We start from the raw sequence: 14,230 nt of genomic DNA, 5'->3' as shown, positions 1-14,230 counted from the left end.
AAGTAGGATAGTGTTCAAAAAAGAAATTTCCCCCCAAAATTTGCATTAATGATTTACATTTAATACTTATTGCATTAATAATTTACATTTTGTAATTTGCATCTTTATATATATAAAAGAAGGATAGTTTTCCAAAAAGAAATTTCCCCCCAAAACTTGCATTAATGATTTACAAATAATACTTATTGCATTAATAATTTGTATTTTGTAATTTGTATTAATAATTTAAAATTTTCAATTGTTTTGAAATAATAAATAGTAATAAAATTTTTTCCCAAATTAATGATTTGCATTTAGTACTTATTGCATTAATAATTTACATTTTGTAATTTGCATCTTTATATATATAAAAGTAGGATAGTCTTCAAAAAAGAAATTTCCCCCCAAAATTTGCATTAATGATTTACATTTAATACTTATTGCATTAATAATTTACATTTTGTAATTTGCATCTTTATATATATAAAAGAAGGATAGTTTTCGAAAAAGAAATTTCCCCCAAAACTTGCATTAATGATTTACAAATAATACTTGTTGCATTAATAATTTGTATTTGGTAATTTGCATTAATAATTTAAAATTTTCAATTGTTTTGAAATAATAAATAGTAATAAAATTTTCTCCCAAATTAATGATTTGCATTTAGTACTTATTGCATTAATAATTTACACTTTGTAATTTGCATCTTTATATATATAAAAGTAGGATAGTGTTCAAAAAAGAAATTTCCCCCCAAAATTTGCATTAATGATTTACATTTAATACTTATTGCATTAATAATTTACATTTTGTAATTTGCATCTTTATATATATAAAAGAAGGATAGTTTTCAAAAAAGAAATTTCCCCCCAAAATTTGCATTAATGATTTACATTTAATACTTATTGCATTAATAATTTACATTTTGTAATTTGCATCTTTACATATATAAAAATAGGATAGTCTTCAAAAAAGAAATTTTCCTCCAAAACTTGCATTAATGATTTACAATTAATACTAATTGAATTAATAATTTGCATTTTGTAATTTGCATTAATAATTTAAATCTTTCAATTGCTTTGAAATGATAAGTAGTAATAAAATTTTCCCCCAAAACTTGCATTTAATACTTATTACATTAATAATTTATATTTTGTAATTTGCATTAATAATTTAAATCTTTCAATTGTTTCGAAATAATATATACTAATTATGTAAAATTAATAATAAATTTTAAATATACAAGTTTTTCAATGCTAATTGTTTTATATTAAATTTGCATGAATTTTATGAGAAATATTAATAGACAACTTAAACTATTAATTAAGTCATAGAAAAGTATCTATTTATTTAATATATTATTTTTATATCTTTATTCTATATATATTTATATAATAATAAAATATGATAGTCAAATAAAGTATTTTGCCAAATGTCAATTATTAGGGTTGTCAAGTATTAGAGTTTTTCAATGCTAATTAATATTTAAGGTATCACATTTTTACGATTATGGAAGAAATCAAAATTCATTTGTTTTAAATTTTGTTATTATTAAAAAAACTTATTCTTACTCATATTTAAGAGTTTTAATTTATATTTATAATTATAATATAATAAATAGAAAATAACGAACGTCTTTAAGTGAAAATATTATAGATTTTATAATATTTATTTATAAATAAATATAATATAATAAAAAAAAATTATAAGTATATTGAATTAAAAGTGTTCTCCATTAGCATATTGAATAGTGAATAATTAAGTAAACTTAAATTTTTTCAATATGATTAAAGATTAAAAAAATTATAATTATCAATTTAGTTAAAATTATTTAAAATAATAAATTTATTTTTTTATTTTTAAATTAAACTCTCCCACATATCACGCCGGTTCACCACTAGTTAAAAATTTAATTTAAAAAAATAAAAATAAAAATAAAAATAAATTTAACAAAATTTTAATAATTTTAAAATATATATAATTTTTTTATTTTTAATAAATTAATTTAGTTAATTTAATTCAATTAATTTATTTTTAATTTATTCCCTTTATTCTTTTAAAAAATGATAAATTAATTAATGTTTTTCTTTCTATATTAAAAAATATAAAATATAATTCTGAAAAATAGTGGTATATAATTTATATATGTAATTATATAACAAGGGAAGTTGGTAGATTAGGCGGTTTCAAGCATGCAATGGCATATGGGAGGTTGTGGGTTCGAAACTGGGGAAGGGGGGAGGCTGGAAATTTAATTTCCAGCCTCGCCACGTGGCGCGCGGATATGCGGCCACGTGGCTGGGCGGGTGGGCAACCGTGTGGGCGCGGGCGGGTGAGAGAGTAAAATTTTTAATTTTATTTTAATTTTAGCGGCGGTTTTAAAAACTGCCGCTAAAATTAAAAATTTTTAATTTTTTTTATTTTTTAATTTATTTTTTAATTTTTTAATTTTTTAATTTTTTAAAATTTTAATTTTTTTAATTTTTGCGGCGGTTTAAAAACCGCCGCTAAAATAAAAAATTTTAATTTTTTTAATTTTAGCAGGGATTTTTAAAACCGCCGCTAAAATTAAAAAAAACCGCCGCAAAATCACTGATTTTGCGGCGGTTTTAAAACCGCCGCAAAATCAGTGATTTAGCGGCGGTTATTCCAGCGGTTGGTCAAAACCGCTGCTAAATGCTCCACGACGGCTGGTTCAGCGGCGGTTTTGAAAACCGCCGCTAAATCACTTAGCGGCGGTTAAAAACCGCCGCTAAATGCCAGTTTTTTTGTAGTGCGAGAGCAATTAGAGAGTGAGAAAGAGAGCTTGAGGGCGACGAGAGCATCAAGCAAGGGAGAGAGAGAGAGAGAGTGTAAGCACCCCGGCTTGGATAATCCCCAACCACCCGAACTACCCGAACGGGAACGCCTACGGGAGGAGAAAAATAATGAAACAAGAGACAAAGACCCACCCAGCATGCATACACGAAAATAAGAACAGCGGAAGCAAAGCTCAAGACATGCATGCACTATGGGTACCCCGCTAACACAGCGGTCACAAGATAAATAAAAGAATACGAACTCCTGTGCCGACATACACAAGTCTTGAGAAAACACCTGGAACAGTACAAAATAATAGAGCAAATTCTACTTAGACATCAGAGTGATAGGGATTGACGAGACTGCCTGTACATCACATCGACTCTGCCGTTAAAGCTGACTCCCTTGCCATGGCTCACGTTGCCACTACCTGGAATGATGGAAAGCAAGGTGAGTCGAGAGACTCAGCAAGCATAAGGAAGAAAAGGCTGAAGGCTACACAAAACCAGAAATCTCACCCCAGAATAAACCCCCAGGTACACACAAGCCATGAGACGCTACAACACAACAGCTCAATAGCATAATAAAATAAAAGCACATACCGGTCCTTGGGGCCCACATAAGACACTTGGCACCCAAGTCCCATACCAACCTGCCGCTGTCCTGAAAGGCAACAAATATCTCCACAAACTTGTGCGCGCAATCCCGGGTCGATACTCCCGTCACCCGTATCCGTCGGTACTCCCGACAACCGAGCCATAGGCTCCCTCGGAACTAATAACTACCAGTAGCCATGCAATGCACATAGAAATGTAATGGCGTAGTGAGCATCAACGTGATACAAGGCGCCCATACATCCAGGCATCAGGCCATGCTCCGCCCACGTAGTAAATCACACGCGATGCATATGCCCGTGCTGGATGCAACCTGACCAATCTAAAATGTCCGTGATCAAGCATAACCAAATCATGATGATCCCATCATGCAGCCCGTACCCATGTGCATACCAAACCATGCAACAAAAATAAAATAATCAGGCATGCTATAATCACATAACGGTAGAGTAGGTCCGCAGTGCCTGACACCGATCAGCGGTCAGTGACTAGGAGAGACCATCTGACAGCCTAAAATAGACTGTACAATTGTCACACCGTCACCGAACAGCTAACTCTCGCCCCCACTGCCCAACCACTCTAGCCAATAAATAACCGAAAATCTAATAATAATACCCGACAGCTAAGAACCTAGCCCCGGGTGAGTACGACATCATTCTCATAGGCTTGGGGGTGATACAAACCCCCGTAGGCAACCAACGATTAATACTCTCGAAACCAGGTTAATAAATTAAATTATTAAACACACCGTTTAAATTCCATAATTTATTAACAGCCAAATCCAACGAAGGGAGATCAAATAAATTGACATCGAAAGAATCGACAATGAGGGTATAAAGAACTTGCCTTTCCGAAGATAGCCTTAAGCTCAATTTGACCAAACGCGGTCAAATTTATACAAACTGTAATATTCTAATTATTATTAATATTGATATTAGTATCAGAGTTAACGAAATAATGATAAGAACATTGAATGAGAACAATATCAATAATAATAATAACATTGATTATGCTATTTGTAGCAATAATATTAACATTAATAGTGATAACGTTAGCAATAAAATAGATATATATGTGTATACATGCTTATCTACTCCCATACACCCATATTGCATTCCAATGCTTTAATAATTTATAATATAAAACTTGGGTGCTCCAATCATTACCACCTACGTCAACCCAGCAACACCATACCAAGGCATCACCAACTCACACTTGCACAGTGAGTTTCCTCAACCTCTAAGCTTCTGTTCGCTGCACCTATTCATGAACACACACACACACTTACACACCCATATGAATAAACCCACACGCCCTCTTTCTGCACCTGTGCATATATATATATATATGTATATATATATTTACTTACTTACAGTGACACACAAACATGATATTATAGGTATACTTGCAGCCGCACAAAGGATCTCGGCCATCACGGTTTCACCCTCACCCATTGCGCACACCCCCACATATATATATTTACCCACAAACACTAGAGGAGCAACGATGGAGGATAAAGGGTCAGGCTCACTCTCGGGCAAAGGCCTCTACTCGCAGCCACCCGCATGCATATGTATATATATAGGCGAACAGCAACCCAACTATTGCACCAAATAAGCTTGGATAAATACACCCATTTAAGCATCCCATTGCAACGAGCTTTCCTTGGGACTAACAACAAATCTCCCTCACAATGGCCTACCCGAACTGCTACACCGAAGATAACAACATATGTATAATTTGTCGAGCCCACTGCTACTTGCAACGATATATTTATATATACACATGTACATACCACAGCTATATAGGAAGAAAGAGCAACAATAAGAGGGAGGATGGCAGCTCGCAAGCGGAGAATAGAAACGAGCAGAGGAAGAGGGCTTGCCTGAGAGAGTTTGCAGGAGCCGAACAGTAGCCACGATCCTTCCTTGCTTTGCCCTTCTTCTTCTTCCGTTCGCTGCCTTCTTCTTCATTTTCCCTTCCCCTGTTTTCTACTTAGTCGAATTTCTCCCTTCTTCTACACTCTCTCTCTGTTTCCCCATCTCAGCCAGAAGCTTCAAGAAGCTTCAATGAGAGACAAAACAAAATATCAATTTTTTTTTATGCTCAGCTCACGCACCGCCATTCCTTTTAATTAAATCAATTTCATTTAAACTAAATTAATTTTCATTTACTCTTTTGTTATTTTTTTTATGATTATAATATTATCCCTATTATCATTATTATCATTTTCAATTTATTTTTTCTTGGGATATTACAGAGAGAAAGAGAGAGAGAGGAAGCTGTGCAGAAACAGCAATGGCAGCCACGGAGCTTCCATGGCAGCAACTGAGCGGTTGCGCGCAGTTGGCTAGTCGATGGCCGTAGAGGCTGCGGTTGTGCGCGGTGGAGCAAGGGGCGACCGGCGATGGGACTGGAGGCCGAGAAGCGGCCGGAAGAGGCAAACCCGTAGCCATGGCCGCAAGCTCACCGAGCTGGGCGCGAGGCAGGGGTGACCGGCAATGCGGCACGAGCGGTTTCCAGCGAGTCCAATGCTCGGTGGGCGAGGGGCTCCAACAGTCTGCTCAAGCGGCGGCTGGTGCGCAGGTCACGCGAGAGAAGCAACTCGCTCTGGAGAAGAGGAAGAAGAAGAGAGGGAAAAGAAGAGAAGAAAAGAAAAAGAAAAGAAAAAAATAGCAAAAGGTCTCGGAAAAATTTTGAAAAATAGGGATTGGATATTTCGGAGATTTTAGGCTAAAAACGACCCGAGCACGCGTTTCAAGGATAGAGCACGTATACCGAGGAAGTCAGAGATGCTAAGTTAAAGTAAGTAAAATTTTCTAAAAAATTTAAGAATATTATTTTATGAATTTTCGTAGAAGAATATTTGAGAAAATATTTTAGAAATATTTATTTTGAATTTATTGAGGAAAATTAGGAAGAAATAGAAAGAAAATTAAAGAAAATGCCAGAAATTATGGAAAAATAGGTTTTAATATTTATTTAAATAATTATGGTGATTAGGATACTTTGAGGCTGAAGTTGAAGAGACTCGTGCAAATTTTGAGGTTGGCACGCAAATCGAGGTGATGTACGAGGCAAGGCACGAATATCGAGGTAGCCCGATAAGCTTGAGGAGGTAAGTGGTACTTCCCAAATAGATTTAGTTTTATGAAAAATGGTTGGTTTGTAAGTGATTTATGTTCATCGAAAATGTTTTCATCATATTGACATACTCTGATATGTACCCATCACGTAGACTGCATACATGACATGACTATGAAATGCATAAATACACGTTGATATCATTGATCACTAGCATTGAGGCTGTAGGGAATACGAACTAGCACCGCTGCTTTACCAAGGGTGCACCCATACACCCCGACTTCGAAAGAGGTGGCCGCAAAAATGATGGGCAACATGAAGGGTGCAGTTGACACCTACGAGATAAGACATTGCATACACACATGATATATATAGCATTATGTACCCTTACTTAGATGATTCATCATCTAACTTGGTCTTTGCCCCTGGAATATTCAAACGTTCCAGGTGGAGACTGTATCAGATACAAGAATAAATGAGGCATGAAATGGCACTTAGCAGAGTGCATGAATAGTGAAATGTATGCTAGGTAGCCCATGTATTTAAGTTCTGCTACTTTGAATTCTGAATGTTTTGAGGAATGTTGATGCATATCCTTGTGGTTAATGAAGATGTAAGAATTGATTTATGATCAATGTTAAGATATTAGGTTTCGATCTTTGCTTTGGCATTTGATGTGTATAATGATTCTCTTTCGAGATTAATGTATGGGAATTCTGGGACGGATTCGAGGAATGATGTGGTTTAGTCTTAGTGTTTGAAAGAAAAAAATTTATTGTCCCGGAATTATCCCAAGTTATAAAATGTGCCGGGGAAAGCGGGGCGTTACATCCCTAATCTTGCCCTTGCCCTTACCTGGAATGAAAAGAAGCAAATGAGTGAGTCACAAGACTCAGCAAACTCATACAAAATGACCAGACAACAAGAGTAAGCACTATAGAGTACCCTGCACCTAACATGTAGCATCCATGCAAAGCATGTCCATGTCAACAAACAAATGCCAGGTATCTCATGCATAAAAGAAATGCGCACATGTAGGGTCTTGGGGCCCACAAAAGAAAACAATGGCGCCCAAACCCATGATATATACCTGAGTAAGCCAGGGCAGACTGAACCTGCAACCTGTAAAGAAAACCTCAAGTGGGAGTGACCTCACCAAGTCAAAACACGCTAACCCAAAAGAACTCGCGTGTGTGGAAATATAACCAGCGTGGTGTACCCGACACTGTCACAATTGTGGTCTCAGTCTCAATCCAATTCCGGCATCAAACAACAAGTAAATGCACACATATAAAATACAGTGGCACATGGGCAGAAACCTGGTACAAGGCCCCATAAAATCAAGCATCGAGTCACGCCCGCCCACATAGGCAAATACACTCAATGCAGTGCTCATGCCTAGCTAAACTATTGGATAAAATAAACAGCAATGTATGCACGTGGCCAAACATTCAGTCACATGAGTCCCCCAATGGATGCAGCCCAAATCCTAGCATACAATACCCTGATATGCAAGATGTCAAAAAGGTGGGTGACTGACAATATTAGCTGCCCTGGCTCGTCTGTGGCCAGTCATAATAGTAGATAGTTGGGCCCATATCACCAACCATCATCTACCAGGACGCAACAGTCGACAATCAGTAGCTTAATATTCGTCACCATAATAGACTACCCTCTTGGAGGGAGAACATGACCACACCTAGAGACTTGGCTAACCCTGAAACCAAACTCAGCCCTAGGTTGGATACTACCCCGAGGATAACCTAACTTCATTCCGCTTAGGAAGTAGAGAGTGAACAAGCTCTCTAGAGATACAATTAAGACTTTGGAGTAATTCCTCGTTATATCTGATTTAACATTAATGTTAATATTAGAGCAAATAAAACAATAACAATAACAATAACAATAAATAATAATGATACTAACAACGATATTAACAGTAAGGTTATAGACGATATTATTAATAATAATGATGATAATAGTGATAAAATATTATATTTATAAGTATTTAATCCTATTTTCAAACACACAGCCGAATGCCACTACAAATAACCCCATCTTGAGCACCCATACTCTCCAGAATAACTCATACACACACACACATTGGACACGTTCAATATTATGCCAATATTAATAAAAATAATAATATTATTTGCTCATATTATACTAACAATAATAAAACCAATAAATATATATATATAAACTATGCCTATATCCCACAATCACCCCATCACGTTACAAAGCAGGCCCGGCCCTGAAGGAGGGCAATCAGTGCGATTGCCCCGGGCCCATTATTCAGGGGGGCCCATAATTCAGGGCCGAAGATTTGAAGTCCACGTGCTGGACTTCAAATCCTAAGAAGACGGACTTGAAGTCTGCTTCAGCGAACTTTATTTTTCAGCGGACTTGAACTTCAAGTCCGCTTTAGCTCAAGCAGATTTGAAGTCCGTTGAAGCGGCCTTGGATTTTTTAGCGGACTTGAACTTCAAGTGCGCTTCAGGGAACTTCAAGCGGATTTGAAGTCCGCTTTTTTCAGCGGACTTCAAGTCCACTTCAGTGAATCAGCGGACTTGAAGTCCGCCCGCTTCAGCTTTTCACGTCCGCTTCTGAAATTGAAAAAGTTCGCTTCCACACTTTTTTCAGCAACTTCACGTCCGCTTTTGAAATTGAAGAAGTCTGCTTCCACTTTTTCAGTCATCCGCTTTTGGTTTAAAGTCTGAAGAGTCTTCGGCGCGCTGATTTGTGATTTTAAGTGCACTTTTGAAGTCTCCTTTTGTGATTTGTGATTTTAATTCTGCTTTTAAAGTTTGAAAAGTGCTGGGCGCACGGGAAAGTTTCTCAAATTCCAGGTTATATTGTTTTTTATTTATTTTTTAAAGTATTAAAATTGTATTGGATTTTTTTGTATTATTTCTATTTTCAAGTAACAATGCTTAGTAAGAAACACTAATCTGGAAGTCAAAAAAGAAAAAGATAAAAAGAAAAATTAACTCAATCTCAAAAAGAAGCTCTAGATAAATTTTTTCAAAACAAAACAAATAGTTCACTTGATAACTCAACTGAAGATTTAGTCAACGAATCTGAGCAGCAAAATCATATTGAAGAATTTGTAGGAATTGATAATGATTTAGTCAATGAATCTAAACAACAAAATCATGTGGAAGAATTGGTAGGAACTAAGAATGATTTTAATGCACATGTAGGTGACTTAGGTGAAGATGAACATGTTGAGAGTGAAGATTTTGATCATCTTTGTAATAATGAAGACATTGAACTTGAGGTATAGAACCAAGTTTTCCTTTAGACATTTTTAATCCAAGAATTTGGGATAATCTAGATGAAAAAATGAGAGCTTTACTTGTGGAAAAAGGTTCTACAAGAGATAATAATATCAAATTTCCTATTGATGAAAACTTTAGATATTTTTCCTCGACTTATTACATGAGAAAGTTACCAAATGGAGAGACTCGTGATAGAAAATGGCTAGTATACTCAAAGGAATTGGATAAGGTATTTTATTTTTGCTGTAAGTTGTTTAAGATAATGTGTTGTAGAAGCCAATTAGCAAACGAAGAGCTTAGAGATTGGAAACATCTTAGTAAGAGACTTAAACAACATGAAAACAGCATTGAACACATAACTAACATGAGTTCTTGGATTGAATTACATAACAGATTGAAAAAAAATGAAACAATTGATAAAGGCTTATAAGAACAAATTAGGAGAGAAAATGAACACTGGAAACATGTTTTGGTAAGAATAATTTATGTTGTTAAATGTCTTGCTTAAAATAATATTGCATTTCGTGGAACAAAAAAGAGAATTTATGAAGAAAATAAATGTAATTTTTTAGGTATATTGGAAATGGTTGCAGAATTTGATCCAATAATGCGAGAACATTTTGGATGAATTCAAAATGATGAGATTCACTGTCACTATCTTAGCTATAAGATTCAAAATGAACTAATAGCTTTATTGGCTTCAAAAGTCAGAAGTGCAATCATTGAGAAAATCAAACAAGCAAAATATTTTTCAGTAATACTTGATTGCACTCTTGATTCAAGTCACAAGGAACAAATGAATTTGATAATACGGTGTGTGGATGTATCAAGCAGTCCAGTAAAAATAGAAGAATACTTTTTAGAGTTTTTAATTGTGAAAGATACATTAGGATTAGGACTTTTTAATGAATTACAATCTGTCCTAGAGTCCCTTGGTCTTAAAATTGATGATGTTAGAGGACAGGGTTATGATAATGGCTCCAATATGAAAGGAAAACATCAAGGTGTATGATAGGGCTTAATTGTTTACATATTTTTATCTAATTTTTATCTTAACCTTATGCTATTTTTTCTACATAAATGTGTGTTTATATGGATTTTAAATTATTTTAATCTTATTTTGTAAGAATCCAGCAAAAGAAATAAATTCGAAGATTTGGGTGTAAAAAAAAAATATATATATATTATAAAGTTAATTTTAAAATTAATATTATAAAGTAAAAAAATAAATAAATATTTTGAATAATTAATATTATAACATAATTATATTTATAATTTATTAAATATTATATATTATATTATATTTTAAATTATAATAGTTATATATTTATTATCTTATATTATTTATATATATAATATTACATGCTTGATAACTATTATATATAATATATATATAGTAATAAATGGCGTGAAGGCGTGAAGGTGAAGATTAGGACATGCCATATGCATTTTATATATTATATTATTAAATAAGAATCTAACGGTGGTGAATTGGGCTTGGCTAGGGCAGCCCACGCCACACACATATATATGTATAATAATATGTGAAGATGAGAGGAGATGGAGGAATGAAGAGGGTTTCTGGACGCGGCACAATAAAGGCAAAATTGGAGAATTGGAACAGAAAGGAACAGACGCGGACAGTGAAGATTTAAAAGGGCTCTGCGGTGCACAGTGGGGAGATTGGAAGGATTGGAGTGCAGCGGAATTGAAGAGGAAGAAGCCAAGGCGCACAGAGCCGCCTCACGCTTTGCACTGGGACAGGGAGCCTCTCTATTTCTTCAATTTTCTGTTTTTATTTTTATGTTAATAATGTCTGGTTAATTTATTTTAACTAGGGTTTGGATGGATTTTAATTCTGGAATTATGTGAGTATTTGTTTGGTTCGATTCAAAACCCGATTATTATTTGAGTGAAGAATTTATATTGTTGTGTTTAATGCTTTAAAAGATTGGCCACTTTTTAATGATTTAATGATTTATGCATGACTGACTAAAGGATTGTTATAAATTAGATCCATAGGCAATATAAATCACATGTTTGACTATGAGATCGAAAGATGATTAGCTCATGTATGGGAATTGAGGAAGCTTAGTGAGTCAAATCCCCTTCCGAGATTAGAGGTTTCCAAAGAACTTAATGCTTATTTATTTCGTTGATATCTGCTCAGAAATCTGACAGTGAAATTGAATTAATAAAGGATTACTATGACTTGAGAAAGCTTATTAATTAATTGAGGGAAATCCACCATCACATGCAAATAATTATAAAATACTGTAAATGTATTTATGGTTTTGAATCGGATTGAATAGATAATTCCATAACCTAGATTAAATGAAATCTAAACCCTAGTGCATTTATTAATTAATTTTTCTCACAAAGAATCCAGTTTTCCATTTATTTTCATTTTTCTTCATTGATTAATTAATTGGTTCAACTTAGGTTAATTTAGAATCGTTTTGGTATTGTGATCTAGTCCTCGTGGGATCAACATCTTTTCATCACTATATGCAAATTTGACTAAGGTACACTTGCCCGAATTAATTGTGCATAAAATCACACATCAAGTTTTTGGCGCCGTTGCCGGGGACTAGTTTATTGCATATCAAAACTACATAAGTTAGCCTTAGATTGAACATTTTTTTTTTCTTTTAGGTTTTGCAATTTTAATTTAATTTAATTATTTATTATTATTATTATTATTATTATTATTATTATTATTATTATTATTATTATTATTATTATTTCATCTTTTAGAAATTTTATTTTTAATTTTTTTTAATTTTTAGTTTTTTTTCTTTTTCTTTGTAGGTTTCATGGTGCATGACACGGAGTAGTGGTGGAGAACTGATACCTATTGATCAAGAAATTGAAAAAACTTTGAAAAAGCAAAAGAAGGAGAAAAAGAGAAAAATGGAGCAAGAGCAACAAACTCAAAATAATCCAAGGACATTGAGCTCATATGCTACACCTACTCTGGATGGCACTACCTCAAGCATTAGAAGGCCCAATGTGCAAGCAAACAACTTCGAGATCAAGCCTGTAATTATTCAGATGATCCAGATGAGTGTACAATTTTCTGGCCCTAATGATGATCCTAACTCTCATATTGCTAATTTTCTTGAAATATGTGATACTTTTAGGCATAATGGAGTTAGTGAGGATGCAGTTCGACTTAGGTTGTTTCCCTTTTCCTTGAAAGATAGAGCAAAAGAATGGCTTAATTCTCTTCCAGCAGGTTTTATTACTACATGGAATGATTTGGCACAAAAGTTTTTATCTAAATATTTTCCACCTTCTAAAACGGCTAAATTAAGGAATGACATAACAACTTTTTCACAATTTGGTAATGAATCCTTATATGAGTCGTGGGAGAGATTTAAAGAAATGCTTAGGAAATGTCCTCACCATGGTCTACCTGTTTGGATGCAAGTGCAAACTTTTTATAATGGCATTAATCAATCTTCTCGTTCGATGTTAGATGCAACTGCAGGTGGTACCCTTATGAGGAAAACTCCCGAGGAAGCATATGAACTTTTGGAAGAGATGGCAGCCAACAGTTATCAATGGGACAATGAAAGAGCAAATAAAAAGGGAGTTGGAATTTATAATGTTGATTCTATCACTGCTTTATCTGTTCAAATTGCTGAATTAAATAAGAATTTGGGTAATTTAGGGGTTTCAGCTTTGAATGCTTCTTCTTCTTCTTCCCCCCCATTTTCTTTCTTGTGAGCTTTGTGGGCGAGAGGGACATGCTAGTGTAGATTGTCAAGTAGGAAATCCTTTTTCTTCTGGTTCTTCTGAACAAGCTAATTTTATTTCCTATGGTGGCAACAGGTCAAATTTTAATCCCTACTTCAACACTTACAATCCAGGATGGAGGAGCCATCCTAATCTTTCTTGGAGTAATAATCAACAAAAAGTGCCCCCCGGCTTTCAACAACAACAACATCAAATTCCACAAGAGAAGAAGTCGAATTTGGAAGATATGATGGCAAAGTTTATCAATAGTACAGAGGCAAGAATGCAAAGCTTGGAAACTCAAATTAGACAGCTTGCCCAAGTAATTTCAGAAAGACCACAAGGAGGCTTGCCTAGCAATACTGAGAAGAATCCTAGGGAGCATGTAAAAGCCATCACTTTGCGAAGTGGAAAAGAACTTGAAAGTAAAGAAAAAGATGAAGAGCGTACAAAAGAGGAAGAAAACCAAGAGCTTGCAGCCAAAGAAGAGGATCGTGATTTATCAACGGAGAAAAAAAGGGAGTTCTTCTTCACTTAATTTAAAATCTTACAAACCTCCTCTTCCTTTTCCTAAAAGATTTTTGAAGGCTAACTTGGATAAACAATTTGCTAAATTTTTAGAGGTGTTTAAAAAATTGCATATTAACATCCCTCTTCTTGATGCTATATCACAGATGCCAAGTTATGCCAAATTTTTGAAAGACATAATTGCAAACAAAAGAAAGTTGGAGG

At 34.4% G+C, this 14,230-nt stretch overlaps 1 non-coding gene across 1 annotated transcript; it reads right to left on the bottom strand.

The window, feature by feature from the left end:
• Positions 1 to 13,066: 13,066 nt before the first annotated feature.
• On the bottom strand, positions 13,067 to 13,173 carry LOC127812381 (small nucleolar RNA R71). The gene has a single exon (XR_008025885.1). It is a non-coding gene; the product is annotated as a small nucleolar RNA R71 (small nucleolar RNA).
• Between the last annotated feature and the right edge of the window lie 1,057 nt (positions 13,174 to 14,230).

This window comes from Diospyros lotus, chromosome 10 (genome assembly GCF_014633365.1).
Source record: "Diospyros lotus cultivar Yz01 chromosome 10, ASM1463336v1, whole genome shotgun sequence".
Classification (NCBI taxonomy): Eukaryota; Viridiplantae; Streptophyta; class Magnoliopsida; order Ericales; family Ebenaceae; genus Diospyros; species Diospyros lotus.
This window is presented reverse-complemented; position numbering and strand designations above follow the sequence as displayed.